The 23,088-nt window shown below is 37.0% G+C and overlaps 2 long non-coding RNA genes across 2 annotated transcripts in view; one reads left to right on the top strand and one right to left on the bottom strand.

The window, feature by feature from the left end:
- Positions 1–299: 299 nt before the first annotated feature.
- LOC120518847 overlaps positions 300–23,088 on the bottom strand; it is a 67,337-nt gene continuing 44,548 nt past the window's right edge. The window contains exons 2-3 of the long non-coding RNA XR_005631312.1: positions 5,517–5,705; positions 300–841 (exon numbers count right to left, since the gene is read on the bottom strand). This is a non-coding gene — a long non-coding RNA (uncharacterized LOC120518847). The remainder of the gene's footprint in view (positions 842–5,516; positions 5,706–23,088) is intronic.
- Positions 19,766–23,088, top strand: part of LOC120518846 — a 48,463-nt gene continuing 45,140 nt past the window's right edge. Inside the window, exon 1 of the long non-coding RNA XR_005631311.1 lies at positions 19,766–20,264. This is a non-coding gene — a long non-coding RNA (uncharacterized LOC120518846). The remainder of the gene's footprint in view (positions 20,265–23,088) is intronic.

The following is a 23,088-nucleotide window of genomic DNA, read 5'->3' as shown; positions in this document are numbered from 1 at the left end:
ATAAACACACAGTCCCGCACAGCACACGGTGCTCCCAGCACCAATCACCCCAAATATGGGCCTTTCTCTCGCTGTCCGTGGTCCGCCTTTTCCTTTCTTCACGGGAGCTTCGTCCTGCTCCCACTCTCGACTCTAGCTCCCTGATTGTAGGGAGGCGGCCCCTTTTATGTTCAACCGGACGTGCTCCAGGTACCTGATGAAGTCCTTCCGGCAGCACTTCCTAGTGTGATGGAAGTGCTGCTCTTGCACCCGGAAGCACTCCGGGCATCCCTGGAAGGATCTTCCTCCATCTTCCCGGGTGTGGTGGAAGTGAATGTTTCCCGGGCTCTCTGAGGCTCAGGGCGCCCCCTGGCAGTGGCCACAGGCCCCAATGGGCTTGAGCCTCCTTGCTCCTCTCCTGTGGTCCCCTCAAGATCCAGGGCGGTTGCCCCCTCGTGGCCCGGGGGACGTATAGGCAACCTCCCAGTCCTTTCAAGTGACCCAGCTGGGTCTGTCCCCCAGCCTCCTGTGAGAGTCAAGGCCTATCTTGAGAACGCATCTACATGACTAAAGTAAATTCTGTGAACACATGAGGCACAATGTGGAGCTACTCACTGAAAATGATCCTGGACTAATCTAATGTTTCTCTCGATCCATTTACTCATAAACCAGTTTTCGTTCATTTTTGGGCTTTCAGGTTGAACGTATGTGAATGAACTTTGCTTCTTTGCAAGGCACACTCACACAGACTCCTGCATTCAGTCACTAAACAATCAAACTTTCAAAGTCCCACACTCCACAGGAATTAATTACAGTGAATGTCTTTGGACTGTAGCAGGAGGCTGGAATCCATGTCAGATACCTACAAGAAGATGAGAAGAACAAAAGTTCAAACAGACTCCGGAATCAAATGTTGTGTGGCAACTGATACTGTAAGTACATTAGTGTGGAAGATTGCAATTGCACGCCATTGGAATGAGAGCTAACAAGTAATCATCTTAATTCTGGCCTGTGGGAGAAAATTAAAACTACATAGGCGAATCGCACATTTCAGCTCATTACAAAGACAATGGCTCTCATTTGCAAAATGATTTTACACCCAGACCGGATAATACACTATGCCTTTGGTTAGATTCATCCACATGAAAGTGAACATATGGCAACATTAAGTCCACTGATAGTGTCCTTCACAAAATTCACTTCATTTAAATGGCACCCATGAAATACTTCACTTACATGTTGCTGAGCAAGGGTTTTCAGAACTCAGCATTCAAAAAGCTATTGGATGCTCATTTAAATGATATGCTGTAATTGTCAGCGTTCCTCTTGGTGGAGTGGTGGCTCTGAGGCTAGGGATCTGCACTGACAATTGGAAGGTTGCTGGTTCGAATCCTATAAATGCCAATAGGGACTCTGCTCTGTTAGGCCCTTGAGCAAGGCCCTTAACCTGCAATTTCTGAATGCTTCGATTAGTGAGAAAAGCGCTACATAAATGCAAAGAATTTAATTTCTTTATTTATTACTTGTGTTTCACTTAAATAGCACAACATTTTCAGACCTGCTTAATTCTTTTTAGGGTCATGGAGGGGCAAAGCTTACTTAACACAAAACAGGAACCAGTCCCGGATGAAGCACCAGTGTATTCTAGGGCCCGTTCACCTGAATACTCACACTTGCATTCACACACACACACAGAGATCAAATCTGCCATCAGAAATTAACCTAACCTGTGCAAAGTTGCGGATATTCAAGGAAAACACACAACTAATTAAGGGAAAGTCTGATGAGTTTAACTTAAGCTTAATCAGAATAGTACATCAATAAACATGTGGGACATCCAATAAGCGTGTAAGAGCCATCTCTGGGTGTCATTGGAAACCATTCAATGAAACAGTGTAGTAACAAATGAAGAAACACAAAAAGCAGCATATCAACAAGAAAACCTGGAACTTTCAAGGCCATGGAGATGTTTTATATGCACCTGTTCAGACATCGGAGACATGAAGTAAGTTGTAGAAACTAAAATGGGGCATAAATGTCCCATAGCTTTTGTTATTGTTCTTTATGTGTCAGGTGGCTTGAAATAAGTTCACTTATAGACTCATTATACATACAATAAAGTTGGGAGATTAAAAATCACAATAAGCAGTAAAGCACACAACTTAAGGCAGAGCACAAGAAGTCTAGGGTTAGGGTTAGGGTGAGGGTAGGGGATATCACCTAAAGTGATAGCCCAAAAGTGCACTGGTTTACAACGTTAGTGAATAACTATATTCTATAACTGTTTTTAACTGTCCCATGAGTTCAATAGAAACAATTCTGACACCCAAACATTCCCACATGACTGTCTATCTACTTCTTAACACCCAGACATTCCACCACATCCATTCATCAAACAATGTGGTCGCCCTAATCCTCAATTAAGTCATCTCATTAAGCCCTTCCGGAACCATTGTTCCTAACTGCTCAATCCAATGGGCTTCTTTAGAACTACAGTTAATCCAAAAGTTCAATGAAACCCAAGAGTCTATCAAAACTAAATGTTATTCACTGATAAGAGGGTCGGGTCAGCTGTAGGTATTCAGAAGGACAGCAGAAGGGCAGAAAGCCTCAACTGTCACAAAACGCTTTGTGTGTCTTCAAGATATACCTTAACATCAGTAGACTGGCAGCAGTTTCGATAATCAAGGAGCATTCTTTTCATAACTTAGTAAAATTATAATGAAAATTTTGTGATATGACACTGCTAGAAAGGCTAAGAAAAATGAGAGCGATGACGGGATAGACCTTGTCACACACGCGTGTTTAGGAGGCAACTAAAGGGTTTGAATACATGTAATTCCACGCCGTACTAGGGGGTGGCGAAGTGCTCTAATTCCAACTCTCGATCTCTTGCAGACCATTCTAGGGAAATCCCACCCGGCTCTGGGGCAGCCAACGACGTTACTTTCGGTACCGGTCCTGATGCCATCACTATGTTTAATGGCCTTTAAACCCACCATCTTGTTAATACTAAGACAGTTCTGTTTTGGACTGAGTCGTGAGAACATGGACTTGATTTTGAATAAGTTTTGCAGCCGGGAAAAATTATACGGGTGGCTGCCCCAAACCTTCGCAATGTCTTGTGGTCATTATTGCTACAACCTTTATAGAAAGTTATGGTCATTGTGAGAGAACCAGAACTACTTTTGAAAAAGTTCAAAACGTTAAGGCTAAACCAAAACTGAGGAAATAATCTTGATATCGAAAACCATGTCTTTTTATGAAATAAACACACTAATATACATAGCTATTAGGCTGGATATCTATCAAAGACCTTTAAACCATCATGTGGCTGACAATATCTGACACAACTTTCAGCACTCATAATCAACAAAAATCAGTCTTTTTTATGAAGACACCACAAATCACAGAGATTTAATTTAAAATATTAAATTTTGGATACCAGAAAGTCTGTGACGCCAACCCTTAAACTGTCTCACAGCTGACATTACCTGATACCTGAACCTAGCAATGCTGTAACGACAACAGCAATGACATGACGTGACCAAAACAAAAACAACATGTGTCTCATAAATGTCATTGATATTGAGTAATAATAACAATTTATTTTGTGTATAACAAATCAGTACCAATAGATGAACTACTGTATAACTGTATAATCAAAAATGGACCCCAAGGTAACACAAAACACATGATCATAACACTTTGGAATATTTCATATACTGTTCTGTTGTACCAACAGTTTACACAGAAATATATATAGGAGAAAAGAACTCAGTCTTCCATTTTGTTAACTCAGTCAATCCAGTACACGGTCACAGGGAGATATGACCAGGTTCTTTAAATGGAATAAATTATTGTTAATTTCTTTAATGGTTTTACTTATTTTAGCACAACCTGTCTTATGCTGCTGTAAGCCACATACAAGAAAGTGTCCGCTGCTCTAATTAGATGATTACTGGTCAAGTGATGACGGTAATCGAGGGTGAATATAAATAAAGGAACAGACTGGCGCAGGATTGTGTTTTGTTTTTGAGAGAGAAACCAACAGTGTGTGATCACTGGGAAAGGTAGAAGGAAATGGCTGTATTGGTGGGCTATTTGTTAAATGTTTAGCTGGACCAAATGCTGCAAGGAGCTAGCGAGAGAAGGGGAGGCCAAGGAAGCCTGTTAGAGGAAAGAGGCTCAAGATGCAGTAGCAACAATACATGGGCACAGATGTCCTGGGCACTGCCGGGCTTCATCAGGGGAGAAGAATAGCACAGCATCCTTCAACATCTGCAATAAGATGCTGCAGATGTTCTACCAGACGGTTGTGGCGAGTGCCCTCTTCTACGTGGTGGTGTGCTGGAGAGGCAGCATAAAGATGAAAGACGCCTCACGCCTGGACAAACTTGTTAAGAAGGCAGGCTCTATTGTAGGAGTAAAGTTGGACAGTTTAAAATCTGTGGCAGAGCGACGGGCGCTGAGCAAACTCCTGTCAATCATGAAGAATCCACTGCATCCACTGAACAGTGTCATCTCCAGACAGAGGAGTATCTTCAGTGACAGACTTTTGTCACTGTCTTGCTCCACTGACAGACTGAGGAGACCCCACACTATGCGACTCTTCAATTCCACCCAGGGGAGTAAATGTATCTATCTATCTATCTAGCATCGTCGGTAGAGGGGCAAAGCATCTTGGGATTTATAGGCATTTGCAGGTCAGGTCTCCATGGTGGAGTGGGAATAGAGCAGTCTGCATCATGGAGGACTCCCATAGTCCTAGGGTTTTACAGCCCCACTTTAGGATTCTATTTATTCAACACCCAAAGAAACTACTTTGTTAATGATTTATTTATCTAAACTATTTATGGATTGATTTAGTTTTTACACATTGTTCCACTTTAATTCTCTGTTTTAAAATAAAGATTCAAATCAGAATTGTCTGCTGACTTATAAAGGTCATTTTTTTGTGTTACACAATGACAATAAAGTGGTTGAACTTGCTTGAACATGATCTTGAACTCGACTTGCCCTGGTCCATCCTTGTTAAATGACTATTGATGTTCTGGACAAAGGAAGATGTGTTGAATTCACAGCCTTAAGCATCACAGTGTCCTAAGACATAAACTTTGGTGAAGGTGTCAAATACCAAGAGTACGTTAACTCATCCCAATACCCAAGGCTGAAACGTGAAGTAATCAACTGTAAAAAAGTCCACAATGTTTGCAGTCATCAGAATTGTGGTGTAGCACTTCATGGATTGACTTTGTCGCAAGTTCTTCTAAGGATGAAACCATCCAAATCGTATGCTAGCCGATGACTAGAAGTGATGAACTTAATGAAGTCTTTCTATTTGTTTGCCTAAAAACCATGAATAGGGTGTTATGGCCCTTTGGTACATCAGGGTTTTTGGTCATTTACATACTGTGGCCAGGTGCAGTAATGACAACTCAGGATTGTAGCAAGAAATTGTGGGGCGCCAACAAGGTCGTCCATTTGATTTATCTGAAGACACCAAATAAAGAAAAAGAACTGATAATACAACTTACTGGTGCACATCCCTTCTGTGGCAATTCAAAACAAAGGATCGCAAGAAGGGTCTGTCTGTCTTTAGCGGTGCTCCATTTTGTGGGTTGCTCTGGCCAAAAGTGAAGCCTCCTTCTGGGATGCCTGGGGTTTTATGGTGACAGAACCGGAAGGGGCGGGGCTAAATGCTTTTACCAGGTGGCTTCTCAGCACTGTGGGGAAAGAAGGAGATGACAATGTTAGTGGCAGCGTCCCCCTCATCTTGGCAGGTTATTACATACCTTGACTGACCCTGCAAGGAGGTTCTGATGCGCATGTGTGACAATACCTGCTAATTCAGCTTTCCAACATATTGTCATTTATTTACTTTCTCTCTCATCTTACTATACTGTACAATGCTTATCTATTTATTTTCATTGGCCAAATTTAATTTTAGGTAAGCAAGTGTTTGTCCATCTTTTGAAAATGGTGTCTTGCCGTACCATAGTGGCAAGTCCATCCATCCATCCATCCATTCATCCATCCAGTGCCAAGTCATTAACCAAACTATACTGATGAGCACACAGGTAGGCGGCTAGGAGGAACATCCTCATTGTAGACTGTAGTTCAAGGAGGTTAAAAAGAGGAGGACGAGGAGTACAGTGGACGCATTAACGATCTCATCACCAACAAATATCCATATCTTTATTCCCCCTACCGTTGTTCTTGGTTTTACTGACCATGGGCTGACTTTACACATTATCAGTGCTACTTTTTGGTGATCATTAAAGTCAAGAGGCTCAGTTAATTAAAAATACTTGCATAGGTTTTGTTTGCTTCTCTTTGTTATTCTGTAATGATTACTTAAATCTGTTGAAATTAGATCTGAAGAGACAATTTCCTTTTTAACCAGTGATGGACAAGTAGCACTCAACAATTAATCTGTCTGTCAGTTAGCCAGTCACATAATGTATCTTTATTGTACATAACATCTTTAATAGATAAAGCACTTTACAAAGTAATTAATGTCACTTGAACTCAAGCTGCATATACAATAGACAAGAAATATCAAGAGGATAAATATTCTGTCATATAGTCAGATGAATAATTTAACATATGCTTATGAATAAATATGTAATTTTTATTATAGTTAACTTCAGTTAGGTTTGAAGTACATATGTTATGCAGCATGGGTGGGTGAGCCTGGGAGAAAACGTTCAAGTCCACAAGTTCTGTGGTTTCATCATAAATAATCTCCTAACTCAACAGACCATGAAGGCCAATTTTAGACCCTTTGCAGAGAAGGCAGGGAAACCACTAGGACTGGAGATCAAATCATAGAGGTGGGTTTCATTCACAAGTAAGTGATGACTTTGTCAAGTCCAGTGGAACCTCGGGTCATGACTGTAATTTGTTCCAAAACTCTGGTCGCAACCCGATTTGGTCGTGACCTGAAGTAATTTCCCCCATAGGATTGTATGTAAATACAATTAATCTGTTCCGAACCGTATGAGCTGTATGTAAATATATATTTTTTAAAGATTTTTAAGCACAAAAATAGTTAATTATACCATAGAATGCACAGTGTAATAGTAAACTAAATGTAAAAACATTGAATAACACTGAGAAAACCTTGAACAGAGAAAACTAACATTGCAAGGGTTCACGCTAGAGCCTTACGAACTGCTCGCTGTAAACACTTTTTTTAATGAGTTTTAAGCACAGGGAAAAATATGAACATTTGAAAAATCCGTAATTTACACAAAAACTAACCATAAACAACCAAGAAAACTAACATTGCATGAGTTGAGTTCTGGCATGAAGGAAGTGAGGAGGAACTGGGTGGAGAGGAGATTACAGTTTTGAGGTAAAGTCTGTGACGATGCGGGTTCGCTGCATGCTCCCATCTCGCTTCCGGGAGCCCTTAAATCCATCACCGTCGGTAATGTTACCGATGTGCACGACACTGAGGCACTACAATGGAGCAATCGGATAGTGCAAAAAGTGCCAAGTGCTTTTATTAAAATCAACAAAGCAACAATCAAAAACAAAGTCCAAATTAAATAAAGTGCAGTGCTTTCGGAATCCTTCAATAAATAAATGATCCTATAAAAACAGAAGTAAAGTGGGGGTTAAAATCCAATAGAAAAAATTCTTCATTAAATACGAGATTAAAACAATTCTCAAAGCAATCTCTTTAAAAACAAGCCCTGTGCATCTTTAACTGCCTTCTTTAACTGCCTCCTCGTGGTCTCTCCCTCTCTCTCTTGCTTGCTCACTGCACTGGGAATGCACAGGCAGAGACTGAGCATGTGCAGAAATCATCACGCGTACGAAGCAGAAGGGAAACTGGCTTGTTCGTCACCCGAGTGTGTGGTTGTGAACAGATGCAAACATTTGGTGAACTTTTTGGTCGTAACCCGATTTGTACGTGGTCCGAGACGTTCGTGACCCGAGGTTCCACTGTATGCCACACACCTACAGAATCACCTTTGAGCAACTTTAGTTCTTGTAATTTCATTTCATGAGGTACAGCAGGTGTGCATTAAAATAAATGACTTCTACTTGTCATTTAACTATAATTAACTTAAATCAGTGAGCAGATCAGTGGCAGAGAGGCTAACACTGTTGCCTTACAGTTCCAGGATACTCGATGATCACTGCCTTTGACTGTGGGATACTCCATTTTTGCTCACATTTCCCAAAGATGACTGCGTATGTCATGCAATACACTGGTAGCCTGCTCAGAGCTGGAATTTATCTTGGAAAAAATGGTTGACTCTCCACGATACACAGACTAAATGTGTTTGCAAAGGGTTATAAAGCCATGGGAAAGACTGTAGGCTAAATAGAGTGAATCGTAATCTACTGTCTGTGACTCACACGACCTATGTGGCTGGAGCACACTGGCTGGCAGGAGTTTATAATCTGACTGTGATGGATTGCATCACGAAGTATAGTTTTAGGAAGAAAATAAAAAATACAGGTCAACTTCCATTCCAAAGAATAATTTACAACGAAATTTACATTACAACAAAGTGTTTTATGGTCCCAACTGTTTCCCCATAAGACAGAGTCTATACAAATCTTGTTACTACGAAATACATTCAGCAGATACTTTCATTACAATAAAGTGTCCAAAAGACCTTGAAAGCATTTGATAAGGTGCCACATGAGAGGTTGGGCATCAAGTTAAAAGAAGTGGGAATTCAGGGTGATGTTTTTAGATGGGTGCAGAATTGGCTCAGACACAGGAAGCAGAGGGTGATGGTGCGAGGAACCTCATCAGAACTGGCTGATGTTAAGAGTGGTGTTCCACAGGGGTCAGTGCTAGGGCCGCTGCTATTTTTAATATATATAAATGATTTAGATAGGAATATAAGTAACAAGCTGGTTAAGTTTGCAGATGATACCAAGATAGGTGGATTAGCAGATAATTTGGAATCCGTTATATCATTACAGAAGGACTTGGATAGCATACAGGCTTGGGCAGATCTGTGGCAGATGAAATTTAATGTCAGTAAATGTAAAGTATTACACATAGGAAGTAAAAATATTAGGTTTGAATACACAATGGGCGGTCGAAAAATCGAGAGTACACCTTATGAGAAGGATTTAGGAGTCATAGTGGACTCCAAGCTATCAACTTCCAAACAGTGTTCAGAAGCCATTAAGAAGGCTAACAGAATGTTAGGTTATATAGCACGATCTGTGGAGTACAAGTCCAAGGAGGTTATGCTCAACCTTTATAATGCACTGGTGAGGCCTCATCTTGAGTACTGTGTGCAGTTTTGGTCTCCAGGCTACAAAAAGGACATAGCAGCACTAGAAAAGGTCCAGAGAAGAGCGACTAGGCTGATTCCAGGTCTACAGGGGTTGAATTATGAGGAAAGATTAAAAGAGCTGGGCCTTTACAGTTTAAGCAAAAGAAGATTAAGAGGTGACATGATTGAAGTGTTTAAAATTATGAAGGGAATTAGTACAGTGGATCGAGACTTGTATTTTAAAATGAGCTCATCAAGAACACGGGGACACAGTTGGAAACTTGTTAAGGGTAAATTTCGCACAAACATTAGGAAGTTTTTCTTTACACAAAGAACGATAGACACTTGGAATAAGCTACAAAGTAGTGTGGTAGACAGTAAGACATTAGGGACTTTCAAAACTCGACTTGATGTTTTCTTGGAGGAAGCAAGTGGATAGGACTGGCGAGCTTTGTTGGGCTGAATGGCCTGTTCTCGTCTAGATTGTTCTAATTGTTCTAATTGTTCTAAAAAAATGTTTGAATGAATCATCCACAGAACAGTCAAGAGAATGAATCATCCAAGGAGCAGTTAGTTCTGTGGTCGAAGCTCAGTTGTGCAGTACAATCCCCAAACAGAAACATTATACATTTTTCTCTTTCTTCGAACTTTCCTCGTACTGTTTTTGGTGGTTTTTAGTGATACCTTTTGCTTATTGCTCATCATCATTTGAAAAACATCCATTGGAACTCATTGTCACCCTCCTATAGAAATGGCAGACACGTAAAAAAGACAACAGTTTACATTAGTAAAATAAATAAAAGTTTTGCAGGTCTGGATTCCAGTCAGCAAAAAGGAAAAAGACGTTGCCAGTGAATTTCACCATCGTCATTGTCAACTTTCTTCAAAGACCAAACAAAAACAGAAGAAAAATCTTGGGTTGCAAACCTTGGGCCTCAGCGCAAACGTATGTGAACTGCTGCATTTGAAGACATCGAAAAAGCAGTTATTTCTCTCATCCTTGGCAAGTCAACCAGTCCTTTGTGTTTTAAGAGCGTTACATTCCTTCCCTGCGAGTAATAAAGCAAACCAGCGGGTTTGGATGACAAGACATTTTGTGAAGATGATTGCGACAGCTAGACAAGGATATTGTGACGTGTGAGTCCCTGTCTTGCATGCCAAACCATGAGGCTGGGTCTCAGTACTTTAACAAAATCAGCTTTCTTCAGTTTGAATCAGGAAAAGCACGGTAATTTAAATTGTAGCGGTATCTACCGTTCTCCTATACACAGACACAGCAGTCAGGCAGGGTCATGGCCAGGTTAGTGGCTTAGTATTACTGTTTCCTGCATTATAATGTTCCTTGTGTAGCGGTCAGAAGCCGCTAAGATTCACACCGTCGAGAAAGACGGTGATTTATTTATTTTATGTGAGGATTACCAGGGACAACCCCAGCCTTGGCACGACACACACCCACACACACTACAGAGACAAAGAAAACGCACTGGGAACTTAAACAACAAAAAAGTATAATGAAATTAAATTACTAAATGAAAACAATAATACCACCCCTGATCCCTTCGGCGATATTACAATTAACAGATAAACATGACAAACACGCAGTAAAGTCCATGTATGAAATAATAGCGGTGAAGTTATGTCCAGTGATTTGAATGAAGCGAGGGAAATGGAAAAACACAGTCCTACCGGTAGTTGCTGAAGTAAGTTGACAGATGAATGGTTCAGGAGCGCTCCTTCTTCCGTGAAAGCCAAATAATCCAGACAACGTCCTCAGGAACAGTAAACAGGTAGATGAATGATTCCAGACCCCAACACACAACACAATCCAGGACACGAAGATGTAAAGCAGGCAAACGACAGGCAGTTCCACAGATAAATACAAGCAGCAAACGACCAAAACAAAACTTTTTCCCTCTTCGTCCCCTGCCCTCCTTTTGAACCCCTCTGGCCACCTTTGCCCCCAACAGCCCTGCAAGGACTGCTGGGAGATGCAGTTCTAACCAATGGTAGCACTGCTACACTTGATTCACCCATCGACGACAGGCTCGGATTTGCTTCTCCATTACTCAGCTGCAGCACTGTGACAAGCAATCTTAAACAGATGGGGCAATCACGCTTTGGGATGCACTTTGGCGAGTCGTTCTGCTGGGTTGGGGTGGTGGGAGTCCAAAAAGAGTTCAGAAACCTCACAATATGAAGAATAAGAAAAGGAAGATTCTGCTTCTGATTGATAACTGTGCTGCTCACAGCATGCTTCTACATTTAGATAATGTTGCAGTTGAGTTCCTCCTACACAATTGTACGGCAGCGCTTCAGCCATTGGATTTGGGCATCATTCGCACCCTGAAAGTGTATTATCACAAAGGAAATGCTGAGAAAGATTCTCGTCAGCATAACTTGTAGACAGGAGGAGATGAAAATTAACGTGAAAGAAGCAATTGAAATGATTGCAAACACCTGGACGCAAGTTAAAGGAAGTACTCTAGCGACAAATACAGAATCTCATTAGTACGAAATTTTTATTGAAAGGAAATATTTTTTAGGTCCCTGGCACTTTATTGTAACGTAATTTGACCTGTATATCCTTTTCTTCTTTTTAAAACTTATGAGAAGAGGATTTACGTACCTGGGGTGCGGCACCGTGTTGCAGTGTTAGTGCTGCTGCCTTGCAGTAAGGCAGCAGTTCTCAAACTTTCTTATTTTGTGCCCCCCTTTTTCAACCTGGAATAATTCTACACCCCCTGCATAATATAAGATAGATGAGAATAACCCCTGATACAACTAACAAAGGTATGATACTCGTGCGGTGTCGCGGTATCCTATCATTTTTACTTCCATAAGATTTGCATGTGTTCGGCTAACTTTGATGAAATATTTGCAATTTATTTTTTTTAAGTGCTTTAATAACTGTTAAAATGCCTTTTGTGGTTTTTGGTAGTAATTCTAATCCAAAAAACAAAAAGTAAATTATTTATTCTTATTTATTTTTTTTATGTAAAGAAATTATTAAATATATCATTTTTACAAATCTCGTAAACGAGGACACCGATGAAGTCAATCTGCACGAGACAAACGTATTTTCATCCAACAAGTATTATACCGCTGTTAGTTATATCATGAAAATAACCCAATACGCAGTAAATTATTTAACTCAGTTTGCCAGTATTGGCTACACTGCCAATGTGGTGCAGTCGCGCCGCATTATCACCTGATCTACTGTTACCTGAATGTTCTCGACAGATACCGTACGTCTCGAACTTTCTGGATTGAAAATACGTGACTATAAAAGAAGTAGCAGTGGCGCCGCTCATCATAGAAACAAACTTCAAATAGAAAAGGAGCTCAGAGTGTCTAGAGAGTGTCTCGATATCTCGAATATCAAACCAAACCTGGACAGGCTGTGCACTTTAAAGCAGGCACATATTAGTCATTAGATCTCTGCCTTAGAAATGTTTTATTTTAATTTTAGTAATAATGCATTCGTTGTGATTATATGCTTGCAAATTTAAATTTGAAATAAAAATATAAAAAAATTATTTTGATGTCTTGTTCATTTATTCGACGTCCCCCTTGTACTGTTTCAGCGCCCCTCCAGGGGGGTGTGCCCCACAGTTTGAGAACCGCTGCAGTAAGGACACTAGGGTCTGTGTCCCTGGACCTCCTCATAGTGAAGTTTGCATATTCTCCCAGTGTCTGCCTGGGTTTCCTCTGGGTGTACTGGTTTCCTCTCACCATCTAAAGACATGTACATTAGGTGGATTGGTGCTACTAAATTGTCCCCAGTGCATGTTCACACTGTGATGGACTGGCACCTGCCCAGGGTTTGTTTCTTTATTGCACGCTATGCTAGCTGAGACAGACTCCAGCACCCCCTGTGACCCTGTTCAAGACCAAGCAGTGTAGAAAATGGCTGACATTTTTCATGGGGCAGGAGGTCAAAGTATGAGATTGAGGTGCTGGTAAACAGGCAGCTTACTGCTGTTCAGGTAAGTGCCTGGGAAAAGGTGAGACCAGAAGCCTGAGAAGAGAAAGAGGGAACTGTGAAAACACTCGCGTTTAACAGGGAAAGCCGTAGGAGTTGAAAAGATCCTGTGACAAAGTATAAAGAGCAGAAGTCTGGACATCAGAGAGTGGACAAGCATGTGTGCAAAACAGGGGGACTCATTTATGTCACGTTTCTGGAGGAGGGAACATGGTGTGTGAATGTCATCGTGAAGGGAGCACACATTGGTCAGAGGGAATTGGTCATGGTGATCTCACAGTCATATACTGTAAAATGGGAGGGAGATAGAAGATAGGACCTTTATGCTGGGACCATCCTAGTAGTGGAATAAACCCGAGGGGAGTAAAGTGAAGAAAGCCCTAGATCTGGTTAGAGGGGCAGTCTTGGTAAGCTGTGTGCTCTTTGTCAGTTAGTATATAGCAATAGAAGTCCTTTTTTTCTTTATGAATTAGTTTTCTAAAGTCCCGTGTGTCATCAGGACTGTGTATTTAGTTGATGACATGTCACAAATTTTTATATTCACTGTAAATAAAGACTCAAATTTTTTTTTTACACTATGTTCTTTTTGTCTCTGTCTCAAGTTCCACCACCATTGGTCTCAGTTCATGAACTGTTAGATGACTAGGATTAGAGTTAGGCTGGCATGAAGCCTCACACCAACCAATAAATAGTTCTGTTTGTTACACATTGGTACCTGGAGGATGTGTAAAAGAAGATTTTTTTTATTCTACAAAAAACTATGCAAAGGACAAGAAATCTTATACAAATGATTTTATCAAAACAATAGGTTGATGCTGTGGTTTAGCCCTAAGATTTTCTAAAGGAAATCAGCAGGTTGCAAGTTCACTGTCCATGGATGTTGCGATATGATATTCTGTTGCACTGTGCATACAGCTCATTTTGAAATGAGGCCCACAACGTAAGGTGATATATTAACATTATTATTACAAAATAGTCCCTCATATTATTATATGCAACAGTTCCTTGACTTTAGTTACTTAATACTGTGTAATAATCTAAATAGGTGGTGTACAGCTGATTGAACAAAAGGTAGGAAGAAAATGAAGAAGAAAAGCGATTGAAGCACAGTGACCGGAAAAGAAGGCTACGTTACAAGCTGTTGATAATGACAGGCTTAGTTGTGGCTCCATGCTGGCTTATAACCTGTCAAATACTTTGATCTGCAAAAATGAGCAGGCCAAATCAAAAGGCAGAAAAATGTACTGTGAGTGTGCATTTGGCTTTCCGGCTGCCTCATGCCGTTTCACTTTGCATTTTGTTCACTGGAAATTGGCACTGCTGCAAATATCTTTTGTGCTTGATGTGTTGTTCCATATATTAAAGAAAAAAGTTTATTCCAGCAATTATGTAAGTTAACAAGTTAATGAGAAAATAATAAATTTCTAGTGCTTGATTGTTGGGAAAATAAACCCATCAAAAACCCAGTTTTACAGTTTAAATTTATTAGCAGAAAGTTTAGAGGGAAAATTAAAGTGAGCACATTTCACAGAGACGATTGTCCACCTGCCTAATGCCAATGAAACTAAAATAGTTACACATATAAAAATGTTTATTCCTGCTATTAAATAACTTATCAAGTAATGAGGATTTAATAAATGCCTAGTGTGATTGTTGGGTAAATAAACCCGTCAAAACTGGGGTTTACAGTTTAAATTTATTAACAGAGAATTCAGAAGGGAAAATTAAACTAAACATTTCAGGAAGGCACTTGCCCACCTGCCTAATGCTAACAAAAATGAACTTGTTCAGCTTGTCCCTTTATATACTTTATGGATCGGATGTTCTTCCTGATATATTTGTAGAGGCAATGCAAATTATCATTGATGCAGTATTGGTATTTTCCTCCAGAAATGAATTGTCCATTCAGTCGTTATCGTTTTTTTGTTTACTTTTGTCACCATTTACCAATTTTCTGAGGGTGGCTGATACGGTGCATTTTTTACTGCTCAGAAGCTGTGAGCATTTTTATTTTTATGAATTCACTTGACAAACTGGGAAAAAAAAAAAAACAAGTGTGCCTACTTTACATTAATGCACTTCACGACATTTTCAGTCTTGCAGACATTTTTCTACATCATTTGTTCATTCATATTTTCACAGAAATAAAGCATTCATTTATACAAACACAGTGTAAATCAATTCAGCTATGTGTAACACATTTTTTCCTTCTTACGTGATCTCACATTTAAAAATGAATTTCCAATATGAAAGCCCCTGTTAAATAGTTAATAATAAAAATATTTTTTATTTCATCCTTTAATGTAATAATGCCACTCTAACAAAACTGTAGTAGATAATATAATCTGAGCTAAATATTGAGGACTCACAAAGCCTAAAAACTGTCATGTTTAATACATTTATGCAGTTTTGCTCCTGCATGGACTGTTTCTGTCACAAATACATATATATATATATATATATATATATATATATATATATATATATATATAGCCTTCATTTAAATTATACAATTAAAAACTGGCAAGTCTAAAAACACCTTAATATATACATGTGATCTTACTTATTTACACAGAATACGTGTCTATCCACTTATTTTTTCTATTCAAAGCATATCTAGGAATTAACTTATACAAGGTAGGTTGCCATCCAAGAGCAGGAGACTGTTGCAATACAGATTTATCTAAATATGAAAATGTAACAGTTTGTTATATTTTGTTAGTGTAATATTCAGTTTTGATAAGCATCTCTGTCTTTTAATCACACATACAGCATATTTTGTACATTAGACTTGGGAGACAGAGGGGATCCCCAACACTGAAACAATCTGGAAACAAATCACAAAAGGCAGAACTTCCTGTAGACTTTAAATACTGTATTAAATTGTGTATATCATAACTCAATTACAATAATGCCATTCCTAAATGTGAGTGTTGCACAGTACTTTTAACCGATTTTAAGCAAATATTCTTCTATAGAAGATGTGGAGCATTCTGTGTTAGGTAGCAAAGTGGAGCAGACTGGATTCAAATCCTGGTCAATGCCTGTATGAAAGTTACACATTCTCCATGTCTGCTTAGCATTTTTTTTTTGTTTGTTTTCAGGGATTATGGGATTTGCGCCAATCAGAAATTTCCAGTTTTCATTCCCGATCCATAAGAGGTGCAGTTTATGCAGATGGGGGTCCCCTAATTGACCTTGTGTAAATAAGTGAGCGTGCCCAGTGAAGGACTCACACCACATCCAGGTTTGATTCTTGCCTAATTCTTGATGTGACCGATAACCCAGGAGCCAGAATTTGCTTGATACGGCCGTCTCAATGAATTCGTTTAAGTGAGTTCAGTAGCAGGATGGATGGATGGTTGAAAATTCTCCACTAATGCACTGCATTCCCCCACTTCCTTTCTATAAAGTAGTTTAAATGTGATACTTTTTGGACTTTTGTTCATGCATGTTTTACTTCCTGATTGTGTTGTTATGTTATGTTCCTCTGAAGAGTTTTTTTGAAGACTATTTTTGAAATTCCTTTCAGTATTTGCTCAATTAAGGATCTTTATTTTTATAAAGTGATTTATATATAGTTTTTTTTTTACTGTATACTTTAATGTAATATTCATTTTTTGTAATCCAGTGAGATTTATAGCAAGAAATGGAAGTGAAGCTGAGTTTTCTTACTAACCAGCCTATAACTTCAATTAGTGTTTGTTTAGAAGCTTGGGACTTGCAACACAATTTACAATGCAAGGAAAAATGAAGCAGCAAAATGTACGATACTGAGAGACAGAGTCAATAATTTTTATTATATTTTATATATATTTTATTACCATTAAAACAATTCTTATCTTACTATTACTATTATGATGATATTACTAAAGGGCGGAGCTGGTTTACAATATTAAACACACCAGTGTGTTTCTTCATTTGCACCTCTTTAGTGTGGACTCCAGAACCAAAGCAATACTGTCAGTTTTTGTTTATCAGGTTTATTTGTTCACTTTTTGGTGAAACGTGTGGAATGGGATTTTGGAACTTCAGGATGATTATTATTATTATTATTTAGGAACAGAGATGTCCATGACATCCATACTTTAATGGAACAGCTGAGTAGCCTGCCAAAACAATAATAGATTAGGTGTGTTACCTTTAGGACAAGTCCACATTTTACCTGCCCCTGCTTTACTCCTCAGTTCCCTCAGGATCCCAATAGAAAAAGGAAATTTTGTTAATCTAACTTTGTATTTTTACTTTTCTTTTATTCTATGGACTGTTATTATGGGGTGTTCATTTTGAAATTGTACGATGTCTTTCACAAACTTTGATAATCTCAGATGTGTTAAAAGTGCATCTATCTATCTATCTATCTATCTATCTATCTATCTATCTATCTAATGTTGTGATCCTGCCAACTATACTAAAATGAATATCCATCTATCTATCTATTATATACTACCTTTCATATCTATCTATGTAATGTTGTGATCCTGCCGACTATACTAAAATGAATATCTATCTATTTATCTATTATATAGTACCTTTCATATCTATCTATCTATCTATCTATGTAATATTGTGATCCTGTTGACTATACTAAAATTAATGTCTATCTATCTATTGATGAATCAATCTTTGAGCAATGGTGCAAGATAAAAGAATAAATAGAGATACTGTATATTTTAAAACTCCAGATTGGTAAATTACTTAGTAATTCAGGATTTCAGCAACATTCTAATTGCAGCATAGTATTAAATCCACATAAGTTACATTATCTTATTGAAGACTGTTATTTTAACATAGTTATTTAAATAGTAAAGAAATCAATAAGATGCCGTTTGTGTCTTAGATTTTTCCTAAATGGCACCAACAGCCCCACCTACTGAATCTTATAGTAGTCACCTGTCTCTTCTTGCTCTCTGAATTATTTCCTTTTAACATTGCAAGCCTCGTCTTCACTAGAAACACACATTTTAAAGTTTATAATGAGCACATATTATTACAAATAAAATAATTTTGAATAATAGCAATAATAATGATATATTCTCTAGGGACCAAATAAATAAGTACAAGGTAAAGGTAGCTGCCTCCCTTGTCTTCCTCAGTAGGACCGTTTGCTTATTAAATCTCTTGGTATTTTGAATTGATAATCGGCCCATCTTCAAGTATATGCAAAACATGTTAATGAGCAATCTGTCTCTCAAAAGTGGCAGAACTGGAAATATTAATGAAGTGCTACTAATGCAAAATAATTGGGTTCAATGTTTCTTCTCCATTTCACCCTACCTTAACAATTTTTGCTGTGGTGTCTGCCAAAATGTATAAGTCATTCACAGTGTAGTAGCCCCTTTTTTGTTTCATCAATGTGATAACCTGTTTTTCTAATGTTATAGGAGTAAATCATCACGCCTGCTCCTTCAGCAATACAGTTTAGAGTCCCAGTGCAAGCGCAAGACAGATTGGTCATTAGAATCTTTCACAGATATTAGAATGATTTGTGATTTAGCATAAATAAATAAATAAGTAACTTAATTAAAAAAGAATAGACAACAAATGCTCCTCTCCCTCCACTGGACATTTTATCTTGTCAGAAAATGTCACATTGTAGTGTTCTACATTTTGTGGAAAGTGATTTAGACAAAAACATGTTTTTGTATTATTTATTGATGAATAAAACAGGTTCTTAGACAATAAGAGAAATAACTTTCCAAGACCAAAACAGTCTAAACCACAACTAAGAAAAAGAAAATGAAAAAAAAAAAACATAAAGAATAGAAGTGATTATGAAATTGCATTAAATTTTAGAGCCTATTTGATAAATGTGTTATGAGTGCACTTACCTTACAAATCTATACAGTATATGTAAAATAAATACTGTATGTAAATAGAACCAACAATAGATCGATTATTCACATATTGTGTGTAGAGTTCACAGTATTATAAACTATATATATGTAGTTTGATTATTAAATAGATCGATTATTCACATATTGTGTGTAAAGTTCACAGTATTATAAACTATATATATATATATATATATATATATATATATATATATATATATATATATATGCTGTATAAGTAAAATGTCATGAAATAATATTCTCAAACCCACTTATTGTTTAGCTGTTACACAACTATATCATACAACTTTCATATCAATCAGTGTAAGATCCTTTCCTATCTACCTACAATGTGTATTTCTTATATAGTGATTTTATATCTGTCTATCCATTAATTATATAGTGCAGTTCTGTAGTCTCTTGCAGATCTATTAACCTATTTATTATTTAGTTTATTTCATGTCTGTTTCTATCTATTATATAGGCTTGAAAAGTTATCTGTGGCGTGTAATTTTCACTAAATGATCTAACTATATATATATATATATATATATATATATATATATATATATATATATATATATATATATATTATATTATATGTATATATATACACAGACACACAAATACACAGACTGTATACTTAAAGAGAATAAAATCTATTTGATTATGTCTAGCTATAACTTAGCACAGAATTTTTACAGCCACTTAATCCAGTTCAGGGTTGCAGGAGGCCATTACCAGTCTCCTACATATCAATAAATAATTGCCATATTTCCAATCTATCAGTTGCAGGTAAACATGTCACATTTTCATTGACCAGTTGTGTTTATTTGTTCTTTTTATATACTGTTAGCTTCATTTATGAATTAAGACACATTTTGCGATTTAACTTCCTTTCAATTGCTTAATTAATTTTATTACTGTAGCCAAGAAAAACAAAATGCCTCAAAAGCTGCATTTTATTGGATGCATACAACTCGCTCTTCTGTTGAAACCTCTCTACAAAATAGATGTGTTGGTAGCAACTAGCTCGGAGCTTATTTGCATCAACTGTCTGGCAATTTAGCTTGAAACCTGGCTGTTTCAAATTTGCTGTCTTAAAGTAAAAGGATTCTTCTCCCACGGTTCCTTTGCGTCTGCATGGCTTCATTCGTAAATGGCATCACCTGTTCAATTTATTCCTGTGAAGTTCTCCTATCGTTGAAAGGGGTAAGACAGAGTTTTCCTGCTCAGGATTCTTGCTTTTTATTTATTAACAATTTAATGTGTGTGAAGCAGGCTTGTATTTACTTTGTTGATCAGTTTCACCTTTTTTTTTTTTTTGTTATAATCAGAAGCATTTTAAACTGCATGAAAAACAGCATATAGCAAACAGCAGTCTGAAGAAATGCCTTCTAGGCAAGCATGCTGGGGTTTCATGTTCATCTTCTTTTTTTCTTCATTTAGCTCCTCGGCTAAAGTGCATAAATAAATAAATATTTAAAGGTTTTTTTTTTTTTCTTGATGCACACCAAATACAAACTTGAACACACAGATGCTCTTCTCTCTCAGTTTGACTTTCACTTTTCCGAAGACTGCATGTTCTCTCCTCGTCCCTCCGGGCTCAGCTGTGTCTAGCTCTGTATTTCTGTGTGTGTCAGAGTGTGTAAGTGTTTTTACACCAGTGGAGGGCAGGATTACATTTCAGAAATTAATACAAACTAAACATTCATTTCAATGCTAAAAGAATTTAATTATCCTGCTAAGATTCTTCATGTGATTCTTTCTTTTTTTTTTTTTAATAAAAGGGTTTTTTTTTTTTTTTTCTAAAATGCCCAATAATATAATTCATTGACAAGCAACAATACACATATAAAAAGAATAGAGAATCTAGAGAATTTGTATTTTTAGGGGAATACATTAAATGCCAATACTAATCTCCCTCCGTATTCTACAGGATGCTTTTACAAATGACGTTAGAATATGCAGCAATAATTTAGAACTCTCACTATTAAATATGATATATACAGTATACAGTGCTCATCTTGTTACATTTCAATGATAGGACAGATACATGTTTTAATTGGCTCATTTTCTAGGCCTATGTATTAAGATATATATTCTGTATAAATATCTATGTATATCTATATCTACATGTATTTATAAATAGATACCAATATATATATATATATATATATATATATAAAAGGTTTAAGCATGTGAGTAAAATACAGAACACTTTTTGTAACTGTGTAAACAGACAGCCACAAGAAAGAAAGAAAGACTTGAATATTCAGACTTAGTTTGTCTTTAATAAAATCAAATACTTTGTGTAATATTTCTTATTTACTGTATATTTTGTAAATAAAATGTAAACAGCACACACATACATTTTTAAATGAATTAAAGATAAAGGCCGGATGGACATTCTGTCATTTGCTTTCAGGATACAAAACACTGTCATCTAGGCACAAAGTTGATTGTCATTTGTGACTTCATTCATTTTTGTTTTTTTGTAACTTGCTTTTTAAAGACACATTATTGATGAGAAATCCATTATTGTGTAATTTTTTTTATTTTATTTTTTAAATAAAGAGCAATATAAGGAACAGTTTAGTCAATCAAAATGATCATTTTTATTGGAAGGCTGCCTATGGATTTGTCACATGCGCGTTATTATTGAGGGAAAGAATGAACTTGTGTCTGAGATTTCAATAGTTTTTAGTAATTTACTTTTGTAAACATAGTCATGATAAAGAAAAAATCAATTTTTGCATAGTTAGGAAAGTGTAGAATTTTGACACTAAACAATCAAAGTAGCATTTTATTTTTTAATGACAATTCTGTCCTAGTAGCTGTAGTAATTTGTAGAAATGCTTATTTTAATTTGTGACTTATTTGCTTTTGAAGAGCTTTTTAATATTACTATTAACAAAATCCAATGTATGTATATTTTTTATGTTTCAGTAAATGCAGTGTATGAGCATTGTATGAAAACATAGTGACATTCCTACAGAAATGTTGCCTGCTAGATGATATTATCTATAATAATAATAATACATACATACATACATTATTCATGCTATTTCCTGAATTGTAGTAAATTTTGTGCTTTCACAAAATAATCTGAACATAAGGAAATATGAAAGGCTCTTGGCACATTTCAAATGAACACTATGTGATGGTGAATTAAAACTTGATATGTTTTATGATTTCACAGTAAGCCATGTTATTGTTTAATTTGTAATTAATTTATTCATTTTTTATTTCAACTTGTCTCAGCTCCTAGCTCACTCATAACTCGGATGACTGTAGAGTAATAAAGAGAAACTAAACCAGTAGAATCAGCGTCGCTCCCATTGCTCGTTGCACCTACAAATTTCATTTTCATAGTTAGTACATGCTTCCTGTTTTCTAGAGTTTCTTTTAGACCTAAGATTAATATTTTATCATTTCTGTACTCAATAGTTTTGTCTAATAAAGACTCATTTGCTATTTAGAACTTTCTTCTTCAAGGTAAAATCATTTTAAGACTCTTTAGCTTCTAAACATTTGAGTCACTAAATTACGCTGTGTGTTTTGGTGCGCCCGGCTATGTATTTAGGTGTGCATTTCTCTGTTATACTTTATGTATCGCTATGGTGACCAAATTGTCCTGAGAATTTAATAATATAAACCCCTGCTGTTTTAACTACTGAAATAAAAAATGAGCAACCTGCAAATACACTGAAAGCAGATTCCACTATACTGTAAGTTTAACTGAACTAAAATTTAAACATTGACGGGCTTTGTGTTGTAATATCTAAGCAGTCCACAATAAAATCGTTTCAAGTCAACATCTGAGTATCAGTGTGGCTTCAAGTGAGTACTTTACACTTCATGAGCTCAAAACTGTTCCCACTATAAGATTTTGTTTCAACTCTTCAACACACTATAAGTGTTTAAATAACATTTTCATGATGAGAGGTGCTATATAATGTAAAAAGTATAAAGTAAAAAAAAGAAAAACAAAAGTGGCTGTGAACTCTCAATAGTGGCTAGAAATCAATTTACA

The sequence above is a fragment of the Polypterus senegalus genome, chromosome 18 (genome assembly GCF_016835505.1).
Source record: "Polypterus senegalus isolate Bchr_013 chromosome 18, ASM1683550v1, whole genome shotgun sequence".
In the NCBI taxonomy this organism is placed as follows: Eukaryota; Metazoa; Chordata; class Cladistia; order Polypteriformes; family Polypteridae; genus Polypterus; species Polypterus senegalus.
Note: the sequence above shows the minus strand (reverse complement) of the source record. Positions and strands in the feature narration are given on the sequence as shown.